Source organism: Artibeus jamaicensis, unplaced genomic scaffold (genome assembly GCF_021234435.1).
Source record: "Artibeus jamaicensis isolate MK-2021 breed Jamaican fruit bat unplaced genomic scaffold, CSHL_Jam_final contig_851, whole genome shotgun sequence".
Lineage (NCBI taxonomy): Eukaryota > Metazoa > Chordata > Mammalia > Chiroptera > Phyllostomidae > Artibeus > Artibeus jamaicensis.
This window is the reverse complement of record NW_026521986.1, coordinates 5,086,753-5,101,585: the sequence shown is the minus strand read 5'-3', so window position 1 is coordinate 5,101,585 and position 14,833 is coordinate 5,086,753.

Genomic DNA, 14,833 nt, shown 5'->3' with positions numbered 1-14,833 from the left:
ACTGATGGGCACCTAAGTTGCTTCTAGAACTTGGCTATTGTAAATTGTGCTGCTCTGAACATTGGTGTGCATAGGTTCTTTGGATTGGTGTTTCAGAGTGAAAGACAATAATAATTTTATAATGTTCTTATCACTTCCCCTTTATGTAAAGAGTATCAACTAATTCCAAATTGGCCTCAGCATTATTTAAAACTAAGGCACAGAGGGTTTATTAGTTAGGTTAAGACTAAGATACCATAACAAAGAAACTATGAATAATACTGTGACTTGAAGGGCACAGAAGCATATTTCTCTTTCTGAGTCTAGGATATGGGCATGTTGGTTCCATGTACTTATTCAGGATACCATGTTCCTTTCACTTGTTCCTTTACTGTTTTCTAGGATGTTGTCTCTCTTTGCTTGGTTGAAGCTAGGCTTTGGGCACACCCATGTTCCAAACTCTCAGAGAGGGAAGAGAACATGAAGAAGTGCATGTCTGATGTCTTTAAGGTCCAAAACAAGAAATGACACACAATTTGTTCTGCTTACCTTCCTTAATCACATGGTTACTAAATGTAAGGGAGGCTGGGAGATGTGATCTAGCTGGGCAGTCTTGTACCCATTGAAAATTGTACAACTGTGGAAGAAGGGGTGGGCATCTAGCGCCCCAGAAAGACTGGGTAACTTGCCTGAGGTCACGCAGCTAGTAAGTGGAAGAGTAAGTGGAATTCAAACCCAGGTAGTTTTCTTCTTTAAAAATTGGTCTTAAATATTGTTTCAGTCCTCATTGCTGTATAACAACGATCATAAAATGTCTGTCTGTTGGCTGGGTGGCTCTTCTGTTGTCTAGAGTCTCTCATGTGGTTGCATTCAGCTGGTAGATTGGTTCAAGACTAGGTTCAACTGGACCTAGTCAGAGTGGGGCACCTTCATTTTCTTCTTGTGGCTTCTTAACTAGTGTGGTGTTCCCTTATATCACTGTATTCTCAAGGAAGCATTCCACTAAGGAATGTCTGGGAATGTGGATATAGAAACTGTAAGTTCCCAGAAAGCCTGGCATTGGAGCCACACTTCTTCACTTCTACTGCATTCTTTCAATAGAATAAATCAGAGGGCCAATGGGCAGGGGGGCTCCAGAGCTTTATGAGAGTAGTGGAAAACTCTGATGTGAACAGATATATGGGATGGGAGCTACTGTTGTGACTGTCTTTCTAAAAATTTTACAAAAATACTAGGCAATTCCATTTCTCAAAATCTAGGACTGATGAGTTCTGCGGGAAGTTACAGTCTGAGAGATGACTCTGATTCAGTTTTGAAATTCACATAACAGATATATGGGATCGGTGGTCTTCTCATTTTCATTCTGCCCTAAGGGAAGATAATGACATAACATGCACAGGATTAGATTAAGAGACTAAGAAAGAATGTTTAGTCTCAAATGGGCCATTGGCTTCCTTTGGTATAATACGTTACTTTTGGGGTATGTTCCAGGAACTAGGAGGCTTAGTGAGTGGATATGTGTTAGCTCTTAGAGAGCACTCACGGTTGGGAATGAATTCCTTTGGGGAAAACAGGAGAAGATGCACCCTGACTTAAAAGACCTGGATCTTAGGGCTAGGATGCCTCTAACTTTATAGGGAGAGTCTTTGAGAAGCAGAGAACCTCTCAAGAGCAAAGTAGAGGGACCAGAATTGTTTCAAGTAAGAGTCAGGGATGTGGACAGCAGTCAACAGTGGGAAGTAAAGTTCACTGGGGGTCATGGTCAAGGGGGATCACTTGGGACTGGGAGCGTGGAAGAGGAGGAGATTGAGAAGAGCTGAAACCTCAGGTGGAAACTTGAGAAAAGTGATTTCTGAAATCTGCAAGAACAGTGAGTGCCTCCCATTTATGCTCTCATCCTTAGAGGCAGATTAGTTTTAGGCATGTGGTAGATACTCAAATGTTTAAGTAAAGTGATTTTAAACTGAAGAAGTGAGAAAATTCCTAACTAATAAAGTCTAGCTGTAGTGGGTGCTAACAAAAAGGCCAGGAGGCTAGTTGTTAGTGAATGATCAGAATTCATGATTTTGAAACTCAAGGGAAGGGAGGATTTGTCTCTGCATGTTTTGTGGGAAGGGGTCCTTGAAAGAGCCATGGTAGCTCTCTGCTCTTGTCTCTGATCGCGTGGGAAACAGTCTCCATGTGCTCGTTTTTGGGCTTTTGTAGGACATAGTTTGACTCTCAGTAAAAACCAAATTCATGAAACAGTGGGCCATGTTAAAGATGTTTTTCTGAATTGTGTAGCTGAATTTCTAAATCTTGAAGGTGGATGATCCCAGTTGGGCTAAATTACTGATTTTTAACTAGTTCCACATTTTTAAGTCTCTTTCAATATTATTCTTAGCACCAATTCTGTAGGTGCTAAGTTCTTTTTCGTCCTCAGGTTTACTTGTGCTATCAAATCTAACTTTTAAATTTCCTCCTTCTTTGTCACTGAGGTTTATCATTTTTGGCAAAGTAAAATTTCCTGTAGGTTTTAGTGAGTAGCATTTTTAGCAGCTGTTAGTTGGAGCGTATGTTGTACTGTGTAGTGTTGAAGGTTTGTTGATTATATCAACCCAAGAACAACAATGCAGCCTGGGTTTTTGTATAAACTGCCCTTGGAGTGCCAATACTATATTGCAAGGGCATATTTCAAATTCAGGGTAAAAAACCTTCTCCTGGTTATGATACAGAATAGGAAAGGTATGTGCTCCTATAGTAACAACAACTAAAGTCCCAGATAAAATTAAAATTATTCTTGTATATGGGAAATATGAAGAGGAATGAATGCAGGGAGCCTTGAAGAACTTAATGGGGGAAAAGTAAAAACAAAAGAAAAATATTATATTCAGTGTTTTTTATACATGATGTATAGAATACAATAAAGTACAATAACAAATTTAGAATTGAAAAACAGCAAAAATATTTGACTTATAATTAAGAAAAGAGTTGACTTTTGACTCATAAATAAGAAAAAACAGATACTAGACACAAACTAATAAGTGACAGTGAAATTAGCAGGCAAAGACATTAAAACATCTATCATAAATATTTTAAAATAATTTATAGAAAAGGGTGGATATAATATATGAAGAGAGGGTATTTCAGGAGGGAAATAGAAATTCTAAATAAAAACCATCAAATGATCAAATTTAAAAATAAAGTTTTTGCAATAAAAAATAAACAGTATGGAGTTAACTAGATTGGTCTTTTCTTCACTGGAAGAAAAGACCAATCCAGTGAAGAAAAGACCAATGAATTTAAAACCATATCAGTAAAAGTTACCCGAATGGGTCAGGGAGGTTGAAAAAAGTTTTAAAAGAGTGAGCTGTAGGGTGGTAGTAGGCAGTTGACAGTAATGCTGTAATTAGAGTACCAGAGGAGAGAAGAGAGAAAACAGGGCCAAGAATTTTCCACATATGCTGAAAACCATCAACTTGTGAATCAATGAGGCTTAACAGGCCTCAAACAAAAGCTCACCTGGATGATCTAACTCCTGAAAACCAATGATAAAGAGAAAATCGTTAAAGTAACCAGAGAAAATAGTCAACAATAGAGAAAAATCAAAGCCCAAATTAGATCTTTGAGAGGATTAATAAAATTGATGAGGACAAAAGTCCTCTGCAAAGTATTAATAGTGAGAGTGAAAGACTGAACATAACAGACCTTAAACATTAAAAGTGTGGGCGAATATTACAAACAACTTTATGTTAAAACATTTTACAATGTGATTGAAAAGGACAAGTTCCTTGAAAGACATAACTCATAAAACTTACACAAGAAATAGAAACTATAAATAGATAAAACACTAAAGAACAAACTTGGAAGAATTATATTATCTGATTTCAAATTTCACTATACAGTCATCAAGAGAGCATGCTATTAAGTATAAACAAATAGATCCATAAGATCTATAGATCTATTATAAGAAAATGGACAAAAGACTTGAATAGTCCTTTTACTAAGAATGTGTAAAAATAGACAAAACATAAAAGTGCTCAATATCATTCATCATCAGGAGAATGCAATTTAAAACCACAATGAGGTGCCACATCACACCTACCAGAATGATTAAAATAAAAAGACTGACAACAGTCCTGGCTGGTGTAGCTCAGTGGATAGACCACTTGCCTGTGAGCTGAGGGGTCACTGGTTCAATTCCCTGTCAGGGTACATGCCTGGGTTGCAGGCCAGGCTCTGGTTAAGGGTGTGGGAGAGACAGCTGATTGATGTTTCTCTTGCACATCAATGTTTCTTTCCCTCATTTTCTCCCTTCCTTCCCCTCTCTTTGAAAATAAATAGATCTTTAAAAAAAAAGAAGATTGACAATATCAGATGTTAGTGAGGGTGTGGAGCGACTGGAACTCTCATACTTTGCTACTGGGAGTATAAAATAGTACAACTGTTTTGGAAAAAGTTGACAATTTTTGAAAATGAAGTTAAATGTGTAAGTACTTTATGATCCAGTAATTCTGCTCCTGGGTATTTAGCCAAGAGAAGTGAAAAATGTATGTTCACAAAAAGATTTGTATAAGAATGTTTATAGCAGCTGTATTTATAGTAGTCTCAAACTCAGAATAAACCACATTTCCATATACAGGAAAATAACAAAGTTATTTAAGTTAGTTAGGGTTATTAACTAATAAACCTAAATCTACTTAGGTTTATTATTTAGGTTAGAATGTACACTTAATATCTCTGCATTTCACTGTGTATAATGATAGTTCAGTTAAGAAAACAGAATCACAGTAAGGAATTGAAAGTTACAAAGAAAAATAAGAGAATGCTCTCTTGGAGCCCATGTTCTATGACACAGTAGATAAAATTTGTTCAAATTTAGCCTGGACTGGTAATTTATTTTATTTAACAAAAGTGTATTGAATACATCCTGTGTTCATGAGGCATGTTCTGGGTCCTGGCAAACAGGGCCAAAAGTAGCCTGGCTCTCAGATGCTTTACATTTTAGCAGAGGTAAATAATGGGGGTGGGGTGGGGCAGGGGTGGAAGAAGAAGCAAAACTATAAATAAACAAACAAACAACTCCATGCATAAATAATTTCAGGTATGTGCCATGAAGAAAACTGGGAGGAAGAGAGGGGGAAGAAATATTTTAGGTCAAGTAGTGAATGATGACTTCTTTGAGCAGGTGACACTCGAGCTGAATCTTAGATGATAAGAAGGAGCCACCATGCAAAGGTGTGCAGAAAGAGTGTTCGGGGCAAAGAGAATGGCCAGAGTGCAGGCCCTCCAGTGACGGTGAGTGTGGCATGTTGAAAGAACTGCAGTGGCCCTGTGTGACGAGAGTAAAGCAGGCTAGGGAGTGCTTGTGGGCGATCTTGTATCTGCTCTGTATGCTATGTGGATTTCATTGATTGTTTTAGATATAAATATTCCTGGTTAGTATCCAGATCATTTTACGTATATAGAGTTTGCTTGGGAATATGCTTTGCAAACTGAAAGTAAGAATGCTGGATATTTTTGCCATTATTTTAAAGTATATTTTATTGATTATGCTATTACAGTTTTCCCAGTTTTTTTCTCCCCTTTCTTCCCCTCTTCCCTGCACCCCCCACCCTCTAGCATTCCCCACCAGCATTAGTTGGATTGTACATATAAGTTGTGCATATCAGTTCTTTGGCTTCTCCATTTTCTGTACTATTCTTAACCTCCCTCTGTCTATTTTGTGCCTACCAATTATGCTTATTCCCTGTACCTTTTCCCTCATTCTCCTCCCTCCCCTACTGATAACCCTCCATGTGATCTCCATTTCTGTGATTCTGTTCCTGTTCTAGTTGTTTGCTTAGTTTTAGTTTTTGTTTTTAGGTTCAGTTGTTGATAGTTGTGAATTTGTGGTCATTTTACTGTTCATAGTTTTTGATCTTCTATTTCTTAGATAAGTCCCTTTAACAATTCATATAAATAAGGGCTTGGTGATAATGAACCCCTTTAATTTGACCTTATCTGGGAAGCACTTTATCTGGCCTTCCATTCTAAATGATAGCTTTGCTGGATAGAGTCATCTTGGATGTAGGTGCTTGCCTTTCATGGCTTGGAATACTTCTTTCCAACCTCTTCTTGCCTGTAAGGCTTCTTTTGATAAATCAGCCTATAGTCTTATGGGAACTCTTTTGTAGGTAACTGTCTCCTTTTTTTCTTACTGCTTTTAAGATTCTTTCCTTATCTTTACTGCAGTAATGTAGTAAAGATACATTACTTTTCTTCCTTTTGTTCCAAATTGTTGATTTAAGTACCAGTTTCCTTTCCTTCACTATTGGTTTCCTGTATATTTTCCTTTATTTCATTTTGTGTAGCCTTCATTTTGCAACTGAACTCAACCATTTCTGTGAGCATCCTGATTAACAGTGTTTTGAACTCTGCACCAGATAGGTTGTCTATCTTTTTGTCACTTAGTTCTTTTTCTGGAGTTTTGATCTGTTCTTTCACTTGAGCCATATTTCTTTGTCTCGGTGTGCCTGTTACATTGTAAGGGGCAGAGCCTTAGTATTTGCCAGGGCGGGGCAACCCTCCTTGCTGCATTGTGGTGGTACTTGCTGACTGTGGGGGAGAGGTCAGAGAGGCAACAGTGCTGCTTGCTTGGCTCTCATCCCACTTTCCATCACTTCCCTTACTTCCCACAAGTGAATTGTGTACTTTTGGGTGGTGATTTGCAGGTGAGTGGGTTTGTGTACGTTTTAGGACCCCGTGGCCCTCTCCAACAGACTCTGGTGTGAGACTGGGAGTTTCCCCTGATGCCACCACCCCCACAGATTTTTTACAGCCAGGGGTTTTGAGTCTTTAGATTCTTGTGCTGGAAACCTGGGTTTCATGGTTTTCTTGTTCCCCTGTTGATCTTCCCAGCTTATCTCTATGTGAATGTGGGATCACCTGTGTGGTCTACTGCCTTGTCATGTGTCCTCTCTGTCCTGTCTGCCTGTCTCTGCCACTACTACCAGTCAAGGAATTTCTTTAACTCCTTGGTTGTTGGACTTCTAGGAAATGATTTTCTAGAAGTTCTGGTTGTTCTTTGTTTTTACATTGGTTGTTTTCCTTCTTTTGGTTGCATGAGGAAGTGAAGCATTTCTGCCTATTGCCTTCATCTTGGCCAGAACCTAAAACAGTTTGTTTTTGCTATTGCTTTTAATTGTTAAATATCTGTATGTTTTACCAATAAATCCTACTTGTAATAACTCTGCTTTTTCATTGCTTCGTAATCTATGTTATAGTGGAGCAATTAGAAAAGCACAGATAGAGCTAAAGGAATTTTTATTTTTTATTTAAAAATAAAGCCCTGTGGTTATCTTATTATATAATTCTGGACAATATCATGTACATCAACCAACCATGTTGTAGTGTTCTTAAAATTGGTAACACTACTGTATTTCCATGTCATTTAGTATATATTCCTTTAAAGGCTACATAGTGAACTGCTACACAAACAAAATGAATCTTGAATATTCAGGTTGTTTTCCACTCATCATTATATACAAGGGCACATCTTTGTGCTCATCCCTAATTATTTTTAGGGCTGATTCTGGAGCTTACGTTCCTTTTTATATATCATAATTGACCTTCTGCATGTCTGCTCCAATATAATGAACCGTTCTAGTGTAACTTTTTCCTTTATAAAAGTTACCTGGAAAAAAATGATTGTCTTTCTATTGTTTCACAGGCACATTCTAAACCAGGAAATGTGCTGTTTTGGATTTTAGGGAATCAAATCCAAGACAAAAGCGTTGTTTTGAAAAAAGGAAAGGTTATGCCCCAGTGGAACAGTCATGGCTCGGGTTGACCAGGATGCTTTCTTCTTCCTGTTTGCTCTATGTTACTGGAATCACGTGGCTGAATTATGAGGGGAAAGAAGAAGGAGATTGTGACTCATAGGATGAAGGGAATAGATGGAGACAGAGTCTAGCAACAGGGCAAAAGGAATTGAATGAGCCTGCTGTGGTAGGAAGAATATCCTGACACCAAGATGTTCACATCCTAACCTCCTGAACCTGTCACTGTGTTACTGCAGGTGGCAAAGGGGACTTGGTAGATGTGAGTAAGTTATGGATCTTGAAATGGGGAAATTATCTGGATTATTGGCTTGGGCCCAGTGTAATCATGAAGGTCCTTCCATGCAGAAGAGGAAGTTGGGAGAATGGGATTCAGAGGAGTGGAGGTCAGAGCCCTGTGATTACTGCTGGAAAAGGGCGGCCTCCTGAAACCGGACAGGCAGGGAGACCGGGTCTCCCTGAGAGCTCCCCAGAGGAACGCAGGCCTGCCTGCATCTTGAGTTTTAGCCAGGGAGATCCATTCTGGGCTTCTTACTCCCAGAACTTTAACACAATTAATTCGTTTCGTTTTGAGCCACTAAGATTGTGGTCATTAATTACAGCTGCAGTAGGAAAGCAACGCATATGCCAAATTTAAATGCTGGTGGTTCATGGACTGTGCTTTGAGCAGTGAGGAGCTAGATGAACCCTAAGGCTCCTTCTAGCTTCAGTGTTTCTGTGGTTGATATCGCCACCCTGCTGGTTTCCCAGGCTGTGTATGTATACCTTGTAGTTTGCATCAACTTTTTCTTCCTTCTCATTGCCTAAATCCAGTCTTTTTTTTCACTAATTCTGTTTCCTTTTTGAAAATGTCTCTGAAGGGTCCACTGAATCTAAATTATGTTAGAATGATTGAGAAAATTGATAAAACTACTCAATGATATAGCCTTTAAAATTGCGAAGTATATAAATGTCCAATCACTATGCTGGACACCTGAAACGAATATAAAATAATAGTGAATGTTAACTGTAGTTGAAAAATAAAATTAAAAAAGAAATGTTAACATGACAAATTTGTAAAATTCGTAAACCATAAATATATCATATATGATTATTATGTCAAGAGGGGAACATGCCCCCTGCCACCTGAGCATCCAGATACAGAAGATAAAAGGGTGGGGAGGACGTGCCCCAGATGAGCTGAGTTCGGATGGAAGAAGTATGGTTCTCCCTTGGTAGGTACTATTTTTTCTTTCCTATAGTTTCTTCAATGACTATGTAGCATTTGAAAAATATAAGCATTATTTTAAACATATCAGATTTCTGGAACCCTGAGGGACTGTTGTCCTCATTTCTCTCATGAGTATCTTTTTTCCCCTCATTTGCTATCTTCAGCCTTCACTGACGGAAAAGTCCCTACTCTCCAAAAGGATTTTTCACTTCACCTCCCCTGTGAACAGAAACTTATTTCTCCCTGTGTCTAGCCTGATAGAAGGGATGAACCTCCTCCTGAACCGGTAACACGGTGCAGAAGGCTGGTCCCCACACAGCCATGTCTCACTTCCAGTGGCTACTGAGGGCTTAGGCCCAGAGGGCTGGCACTGCACAGAATCCTCTGTTTTTCTTTTTAAGATTTTATTTATTTATTTTAAAAGAGAGGGAACAGGAGGGAGAAAGGGAGGAGAAGAATCACTGATTGGTTGCCCCAACCGGGCAACTGGGCGGGCCCCCAGCTGGGGACCTGGCCTGTAACCCAGGCATGTGCTCTGAACAGGAATTGAACTGATGACCTTTTGGTTTGTGTCACCCAACCCACTGAGCCACACAAGGCAGGGCTGTACAGAATCTTGCCCTGACTTCTTTGGGGTCAGCCTCACATGAAAGGAGAGGGAGAGGCTGTGGAAGGATGAAGTCAAATGTCCAGAAACAACTCGAGATACAACTCCACAGCTGGGAAGCAAGCCAAGCAGCCAGCCATGTCCGCAGCTGCTGAATCTCCAAGGGGAACAGAGCTATAGCACCAGATGTTCCTTGCAGAAAAAAACTGCTGTGTGAAATGTGGCTTCTGAATGGTGCATCTGTGCAGCTTATCATCTACTTGGTCATAGATAACGAAAACTCTGCTAGGATGATCCGGAAAAAGCAAAGAAAGAGCATAACTTGACAATGAAAAGCAAGTCATCATATATATATGTTCTCACCAAAGAATTCATTTTGCAGTTTCTCAGATTTCTCAGCTTGAATTCATATTGAACTGTTTTTTTCCTGGGAGAAAAAATGTCTGTTGATCAGCTGCTTAACACATGCTTTGTTTGATTCTGCATTTTTATGTCCCATAAGGTATGATGAGGAGGCTTGCTCATACCTTAGAGGACAGAACAAAAGCCCTTCCCTTGCTCCAGATTCTAGGTCTTTCCAGCATAAACCATCTCTTACTGTGATGCCACTGTACTTTCCAGGTCTGCGGGGTACGGATGGTCAGGTTGTTTACTGCCTGAGGCTGGCTGAGTGATGAATAAGGGGGAGGCTAGAATCTTTCCTGTGTTTGCACACACTAGGCCTGTGTCTTGTACAAATCTGTGTTTAGCTGGGAGGAGTATCTTTTTATAAATAATACAAAGATGCTGCCCACTTGCCACGTGCTGTGTCCATGGCTTTATCTCTGTGCAGATGGATGCTTTTTCCTGTGTGTTATAAAGTGTTGTATGGGCTTATAGCCCCACCTGACCCCATCTCAGGCCTTCAAGCTGGGACCGCTGCTAGCAGTACCCAAGTTCCAGGATGGCTCCATCCTGACCACAAACCGGAGAGGGTTTGCAGGGTTCTGCCCAGGTCTGGCCCTCAATTTGTTTCTCCATTCTGATCAGGAAGGTTTTCCCCTGAGACTCAGGCTCTCCACTTACACATGAGATAGATTCTTGTCTTATTTTCGGAACTAAATTGATATCTCAGATACATGCCTGGCATTTTGTTCCCTTTAGAGGTTGGAACCTGTCTTACTCTGGTCATCCAGGTGCCAGGAATTCGACAGTGCTCTCGCTGCCCTGCCTGGTCAACGCCCCTTGTTTCCCCAATTCCTTTTCTGCTCAGATCTCAGGATGTGACCCTTTCCAGGGTGAATCTCCTCCTTATTCCATTTGCTTGTTTGGGTACTTCTGGCAATTTGTGTTACGTTCTGGAAGTCAACAGCTGCCTGAACCACTTCCTAAATCTGTTGCCTTCAACCCTCTGTCTACTGTATTCTGTTTCTTGGGCTGAACTTGTCCTTGAGGCCTGGCTCTCTCCATTGGTAGGTCTGGTTCAATGTCTTTTCTTTTGTAGGCTGCCTCATCCTGCTCAGGGAAGAGGGCACATACCTGGTCATCCTCTGAGAAGTAGCATTTAGCTCTGGGAGGGGATAACTTTATGTGAACAAATAATCACTTATCTGTTATAATGAATAGTCCTTCCTAAAAATATCTCCCTACTAGGTGTACAGTGTCTGAATTTCTACTAAAGGCATTGCTTCCTCTAGGGGTCCTTTGAAAGGGTCAGGGACAGTAACCGGTCAGTCACAAAAGCCTATGGCCATTAGTAATATCGTCTTCTCTAATTGTAGGAGTCCAGGGTAGCAGGCTGGCACAAGAGGTCGAGGGAGAGCAGAACTGGAAAACCTACAGGGAACATGTAGAGGTAAGTGCTGAAGACAGTTCTCCCATTTTCCTGCCTTTATCTGGTCCAAGTTGGGGGGTAGCAGCTCACATAACTTTAGGCTTTTGTGGTTTGGCACATCACAGGCGTTGAGAGAATATTGGACAAAAACATTTCCCTTTAGGGTCATTGGAAAAAGAAAGAAAAACAGGATGTAGGTATTATTTGGAAATGGGTAGAAAAGCTGAGGAATGAGCCGTAACTGCACTAATTCATAGATTATAGTGTACAGTAGGGACCAAAAACACAGCCAGTGTTGGACCCATGAGTTAGAAATAAAGGTCAGGGAAAGGATGCAGGGTCACAGGTAACTCAACTGGCAGCGAGGTTGCATGTCATGCCCATTAAACTTTGACAGGCTCGACTACCTTACTTCCCCTATGTAAATAAGGGCAGTACAGGCTGATGGGAATTGCTTAAAATCTGATTGACAGGTCAACCAAGTAGAAGTTGAAAACCTTCAGCTGATTTTCCTGAAGCATTAGGGTTTCTCAGTGAAAATTAAGCAACCGTGGGAGGTGGTGATTGGAGTAGCTGGGACATGGCTTTGGTCAGTGAGGACTGGGTTCTTTCTAGTCCTGGCTCAACTTCTTACTAGTTGTCTGTGCTTGAGTGCTTAACTGAAGCTTCACCGTCCTCATCTGTGAACTGGATACTAGTCAGAGTGTATCGAGAGAACTGTATGGCATCATGCTATTACATGATATGATGCTATGATACTCCAAATAGAGTGTCCAGAAGAGGGTTATGCATGGTGCCTCTGTTTGGGAGGAATTCCCTATCTTCCCACAAAACAACCTGGTATTCCTGTCAGCAGTTTCTGGTATGTCCAAAGAGGTCCGAACACTTTCATTTTTCAATCTTCTGGTATGCGAAGTTGTGAAACATAAAAGTAGATCTATAGTTCACATGGTGACATTTTACAAATCAGTGCTGTTAACACACACACACACACACACACACACACACACACACACACACACACACAGCATCGTCCAATATGATTGTGTTATTCATATGATCCCGGCGCGCTGCAGGGCGGTTTGGAAGGGACCCAAGTTCAAAGTTGTGTAGGGAATGTCTTTCAGTTCTGTTTTTGTCTTTCTATAACTGCATGTTTAACCTTATTTGGAAATAAGGTAAAAAGTCCAAATCTGAGGCTTGGGCGGATGGTCCCCCCAGGCCCTCCCATGCTGAACCCTGACCTTCAGAGAAATCTGGGTGGCACGGACCGCTGTTCTGTTTCTGCCTGTAGAAATCCGAGAGCGCCTGCTGCTTTCCTGTCTGTGTGACACACGTGGTTTAGGCTGAACTTGTCTTGTTTCTGGGAAATTGAGGTGAGGGACAAACCCTGGACCAGGAGTGAGGTCAGAAGGTTTGAGTCCACGGACCAGGGAGACAAGGGGAGGTGCTTCTGTTCTCCAGGCTCCAGTGCCCTGTCTTTCTAGCGAGGGGGCGAGGGTTAAATCTTCCCACGGTCTCTGAGCTCCTGTGATCTTGGGTGTGCGTGGAGGTTGAGTGTGGGCGTGGGATACACTTGAAGGTTGACATGATCTAGCAGAGTGAACGATTCGATCTCACAATTTTTAGGCCAACTAAATTAACTATAAATGTTAATAAGTTTGGTAGTTAATCCCTACACTAATTATAATGATTTCTTGAAATAATCAGTTAGTGGTTATCTTCAGATCTCTTGGTATCTTCACAAGACCTAAAACATCCGGGGAAAATGTGAATCTGGAGATAAAGGGAGTAAGGAATCAGAAGTGAAAAGACGGACGGTCAGAAAGGGACCGGCCCGGGGTAGAAACCAAGGAGACCTTCCCCAGGCACCGCCCGGGGCCGTTTCTCCATTCAGCCCTTCTTTATTTTCTCACTGGGCTTCTTTTTTAGCTTTATCTTCCTCTCTATCTACTTTTGACCATCCACTTATTCTACTTAAATTTTTTTTTAATTTATTTAATTATTGTTCAAGTACAGTTTTCTGTTTTTTGCTCCCATCCCAGCCCACCCCCCCATACTTTAAAATAAATTTTTAAAAAATATTTTATTTATTTATTTTTAGAGAGAGGGGAAGGGAAGGAGAAAGAGTGGGAAAGAAACATCTCATATGTTCCCAACTGGGAGGACCCGGCCTGCAACCCAGGCATGTGCCCTGACTGGGAATCGAACTGGCGACCCTTTGCTTCACAGGCCCATGCTCAATCCACTGAGCTACACCAGCCAAGGCCACTTATTCTACTTTTATTTTTTCTTTTTTTATAAGTTCATGGTATATCACGTAATGACTTAAATATGCTGTGAAATGATTATCAGAATAGTTAACATCCATTACCTCATATAAATGCAAAAAAAAAGTTTTCTCCCTCGTGATAACAACTCTTAGGATCTACTTTTTTACAGTTTAAAATTAATATAACATAAGGTTTAAACTTGCAAATGGTGGAATATTCTTGGACAAGAAGAAAATCATATCTGTGAAACAGGTATGATTTCTTATTGTTTCTCTCTGCCAACAGTGATCAGTTAGGAAGTAGAAAAATATTTTTCAGTAAATAACTCACATTTCTGGACAGGCTTAATTGTTTAGATGAGGGATGAGAAAAAACTATAAAACTTTATTTAAAGAGAAAATTGAAAGTCTGTATTTAAGGCCTTCTGTAAAAGGAAGTAATGCATTAAAAATAAGAAGCTGTGTGTTCAGGGGAAACCATTAGAAAGGAAAAATAACTATGCTGTGATTTAAAGAGTTTGAGAGATAAAGACTACAGCAAAAGACATTTAACAGAGTTAATTTCTTTAGTTTACTTGAATAGCAACGTCTTTTAGCTGGAGGAACAGATTTGTTTATAAAACATAATTCACACAAGTTATGCAAAGATAGTGGGAAATTTACTATGATTCCAGATGAAGGCAGAATTTAGGGTGGGTTATGGGTGCGCCTGTCGTGTTTCTCAAATTGCACCCTTAAGAGTTTTATTCCCTTAGATCCCAAAAGGCCTTCTGTTCTTCTGAAGTCTCTGGTAAGAATGCAGATATTTCTGGAGGGTATGTTCCATTATGGTTGTTTTTTTTCCCTTTTTTTGAGGCAGGGCCTGGGGGAGGAGACAAGGGGACACAATCCCCTGTATTTCGCCAATGCAGCTAGAGAGCTGTTACCAGGAGCTGCATGGAAGGCTAAAGGCTGAGACACAGAACAATGACTTTTTAATTCAAATTCAGATGGTTATCTTGATCAAAAGGGCAGGGAACTCATTCTTGGAGAGTGAATGCATGGATTCCAGGGAAAGGAGTAATGACCCGAAGTGCCTGGAATACTTGGCATCACCATTCATAGAGGTTTCCTTTGTTCAGAACTGAATCCAACCTACTGTCCGGAGAAGTCC